The 4,698-nt window shown below is 41.9% G+C and overlaps 1 long non-coding RNA gene across 1 annotated transcript; it reads right to left on the minus strand.

Annotated features, from left to right (window-relative positions):
• Positions 1-2,074: 2,074 nt before the first annotated feature.
• LOC119280679 lies at positions 2,075-2,573 on the minus strand. Its single transcript, XR_005138136.1, has 2 exons — positions 2,476-2,573; positions 2,075-2,376 (listed from the first exon to the last, which is right to left on the minus strand). It is a non-coding gene; the product is annotated as an uncharacterized LOC119280679 (long non-coding RNA).
• Between the last annotated feature and the right edge of the window lie 2,125 nt (positions 2,574-4,698).

Raw genomic sequence — 4,698 nt, forward strand, 5'->3', positions numbered from 1 at the left:
CAATTATCTCTGTGGTCAGCGCTTCTGTGAATTTCCTTGAAAATATGTGTATGTATGCAACTATTGTTGTCTTTTCCCTTACGTTTAAACTATGCCTCCAACAAAAGTCAAGGACGACCCCATCGCAAGGAAAAACACCGAGCCTAGCATACTTAAGGCCCGAAACACAGCGACTAATCATGGTACATCCAAAAAAAGTAGAACCCATGAAATAAGAATGGCACAGGAAAGCGCGCGACAACTTCTAGTACAATGTATGGCTTACCCAAGGGGCGGTTGGACAAGTTGCTACTGTTTGCAGCAGCAAAGCAACAAGAAAGTCGCTCCTCGTGCTCACCCAATTTCCTATTCTAAGAAACGAGGCACAATCTTTTAAGAACGACCCAAGTCACCTAGTTGAAGAAACAGAGAAATTTCAATAAAGTGATGAAGCCAAAATATATCAGAAGGAACATAAATTATCTTTTCCTGTACAAAGAAACATCAATAAAGTGATGGACCGCCACGTGCAGAGCTCGGCGAGAAAGAACTTCCCTGACTCGAACGACGAGGCTGCACCACCACCGAGAAAGTTTGACATCAAAAAAAGTGAGGTGTCATAACCGTGGCAAAGGGCGCTCGTTGCCAAGGAAGGCGATGACGAAGGCATGATGTTGATGTGCGAATTGGTGGACGAGGAGGACTAAACAAATTGTCGTGCTTGCAGAAAAGAAATTATCATCATACGGGAACTTGTGTTGATGCTACAGACTAAAACCAGGTGAAGACGTGTCGTCAAAAGTCCATGACATAATGTGTGATGATGCAGTTACACAAGTAGAAGATGAAGATGCGGCGTCAGAAGACCACGACATGAGGCGGACCGACGTAATCGCGTCAGAAAATCATGGCATGCGGCAAGCTGAGTCGCTCGAGCAAGACGAGCGCAACACGAATGCAATGCGTGCCCGTGAAGCAAGGAGTGCTGACATGGCGCGTCACACCATCCAGTCTAGCCAGCCCGCGCTTGCGTGCAGCTGAGGTGCCGTCACGAGCTCCTAGTAGACAGGGTCCCTTGTCAAGGGAGCACGCCACCATGTTTCTTTATGTTGGCAGGAGAGCTGCCAAATCCATTGATTAGATAGGAGAATTACATACGAAAGTCCCTAGTAGGACGCATCCAGCAGACCCTAGTGCAAGAGAGAAGCAACAGAAGGAGAAAGAAGATAACAAAATTGTATGTTAGAAAGTGTGCTCAGCCGGGATCAAAAGGAATAACAGCTCCGGCAGGTTCCACATGATGATTTCGCAAGTGTGACATGCACAAAATCGGGGGAAATTTGTCGGAGTACGGACATGAATTTGATGACCGCAAAAGCCATCGCGTGGTCCTTCTCTCTTCACATGTATGGTCCCTCTCTTTTCTCAACCGGACACCATACCACAATATCCCGCCACATGCATCTACTCTTTCTCCGTCCAACCGGATTAATTTGTGAATAGTGTTGGATGGTTCTCTCCGGAAACATGTCCACGGATCATGTCTGGACTTAAAAACAGACATTTGCGGGTCAGCGGAGATGTCCTTGTCATATCATGAATGAATATATATACTAATGGACTCAGGCACGGTTATGTCGGGAGGAGTGTTTTGAGCGATATGTCGATGAGCTCCGCCATGCAGACCATTAGAATGATAGAGTTGTCGGAGTCAGAGGCAAGATTGGAAACAACCTCCATCTCAAAGCTAGGCTCTGTAAATGAATCTCCACATTGATGGATGCTGGCGGATGTAGAAGGGTATCCTAACCTGCAATTCAATCTGACCCGGACCCAGTATTAGCCTCCGAATGATGAGACCTCATTGTATTATTGTAGATCCAGACCTAAGTTCGGATAATATTTGATCTAGATTACAAATCAAAAGTATTATACAAGATTAATTTGATCAAGACAAACCAAATATTCACCAAATTTGTTTGGTGAAAATTCTGGTTTTTTTTATCCAATATGAACTGTGCTTGATGATCTTAAAAATGTTTTAAAAGTTTGTACCCTAAGTAACTTAATAACACCATGTACAAAACTCAAGGTGTAACATTGAATTATGTTCTATAAAGATTTATTGCAAATAGTCATGGTGATACACCGCACGATATGGCATTGTTATTATTTTAGATTAGCTAGTTAACATGACAGTTTCCTTTATTTGAGCCTTGGAGGAGTATATGCACATCGTGCACCTGCACCTCTTGCCAACAATGTCAGCCTCCAAATCACAATCCTTGTCTTCGGGGCACGTAAGGATTCGGTGGCAATCTTTCTGACAACCACCAATTAAATACCCACCAAACTTCTTCAAGTATTTGACCGTACAACATGGTTCTGTATCCGCATCTGCAAAATATCACCAACACGAAGAAATACACATCACGAGAAAACATAATTTGTTGATTGGATTGATACAACACTCTTGGAGGAACTGATTAAACTTACTTGATGCTAGCACGAGAAAGGCGAGTGTTAGGAGTAGCGTCCAAGCTGCAATCTTCATCCTAACTTGTATGTGGCGTTGATAGGAAAGCGACTACTTGTAAGCCTTGAGGAAGAGCAAATGAGAGGGCAATCCTTTTTATAGTAGGTTTGATATTAATGCTCATTATTGTAATACAAAAATAGCACGAAAGCAAAGGTTGGATAAGTTCTGTTGTACTAAAAGCAATTAAGTGGACTATATGATAAGATATTTACTCATGCTTTCTAGCAGGGCAAGGAAACGAAACTATGAGATTGCATCTTTCACCAGACGTTAAACATGAAAAAGATAAATAAAATAAGAGCATACAATGTATGGCTTTCCCAAGGGGCGATTGGCTATGTTGCTACAGTATGCAGCAGGAAAGCAACAAAAAAGTCGCTCATCGCGCTCACTCAATTTCCCACTCCAAGAAACGAGACACAATATTTCAGGAACGGCCCAACTCTCTTGGTTGAAGAAAAGGAGAAACATCAATAAACTGATGAAGAAAAAATACACTAGGAGGAATAAAAATTATCTTTTCTAGTACAAAGAGACATTAACTAAGATCACCATGAGCAGCAGCAAGAAGAAGGGGAAGCACTATTCAACGAGAAAGAACTTCCTTGACGAAACGAGCTGGCGGCGGTTCCCTAAAGATGGAATAAGGTCATCTCTGCCTAGCCTCGTCCCAGCGATGTGTACCATCATCGGTGGGCGTGTGGAGGTGTGTCTCCGGCGGATCTGTCTTTGGTGGATTTGCTTGGATCTGGTCGTAGTTCATCTACGTTCATGTATTTTTAGGTTGGATCCTTCTGATCTATGCTACTTTTCATCGGCAGAGGTTGCTGTTCTGCTGCGCTGGTCCTATGAGGCCTTATCACGACAACTCCTCAACTGTCTACTACAACAAATTTTGCCCGGCTCCGGCGAGGGAGGGGCGGTGATGGCGGCGCATCTTTGGCTCGCTTCAGTGCTTGCAGTCGTCGCTAGGTGGTCTACGGATCTTGATGCAATTTTTATTAGTAAGTGGCTTTGGCCGTTTTGCGAGCGATTATGACATGGGGGCTTACATGTGGGTCCCGCTAGACAGGGAGACATGCCAAAAATGAAGCCTATTACATCCAGATATTTTTTTTTCAAAAAGACCCATGAAAAAACCAGCTGGGTCCTTGGCCCTGAAATGAAAAGCAATCTGGACATTTGTCCCCTACCAGTCCAGTGGGATTGCTTTGGTGTGTGGTCGGACCCACCGCTTCTTGCGTTCGTGCCGCAGATGCTCGCATTTGCCGCCGCCTGCTCGCGCCTGTGCGGCGCCTGCTAGCGTCTGCCATTGCCTGGTCGCGTCCTCCATCGCATGCTTGCGCCAATGCGTTGCCGCTGCCGCATCCGCTTGCTCCGATGCTCATCCGTCCTGTAACATCCCAAAATTCTAAATTTTGAAATGTTATATTAAATGAATATTTTTGACTGTTTGTTTGATTGTGGTGTGGTTGCTTGTGTGAAATTGAGTGAAATTTGAAACTTTTTGAAAGTTGAATGAGAGGGAATGAAATGACTTTCCCAAACTTTCACCTTGCATTTATGATCTCCATGAATTCATATTCATTTCATCACAAAACCCTAGAGTGAAGATGATATGACTTCTTCCATTTAAATAAATGAAAAGGATTTTGAAAAGATTTGAATTCCATTTGGAAATATTTCAAATTTGGAAACTTTATGCAACTCAATGAGTTTCATGAGAGAAGATAAAATGACTTGTTCAAATGCTAAGAAAGAGAGTTGGAAGTTTCAAAGAATCAAATTGAAAGTCCCTTTGAAATTATTTTGAAACCCACTTTCAATTTGGAGTTATTTGGTTTTTATTCAAATTATTTTTCTCCAAAAATAAAATATATGGAAAATAGGGTAAAATGATTCCCTACAGTAGAAAAGTAGAGAAAAATGAGTTTGATCATTTTGGTATTTTACAATATTTTTTATTTGGTTTTTGAATGAACCACTAGTACTGTTCGCTTTATATAAATTTTTGTGGAATTTATTTGCTGTTGAAAATATGTCATCATTTAGGAAATATTTTTATGAAATTTTTGATATATAATATGCCTATGTACAATTTTATTTCTATTTTCGTTATTCAGTTTTTTTTCTGTTTATATTTCAAAAACCAAAAAACTGCGCGTGCGCCTGGGACTAAC

The sequence above is a fragment of the Triticum dicoccoides genome, chromosome 3B (assembly GCF_002162155.2).
Source record: "Triticum dicoccoides isolate Atlit2015 ecotype Zavitan chromosome 3B, WEW_v2.0, whole genome shotgun sequence".
NCBI classification, from domain to species: Eukaryota; Viridiplantae; Streptophyta; class Magnoliopsida; order Poales; family Poaceae; genus Triticum; species Triticum dicoccoides.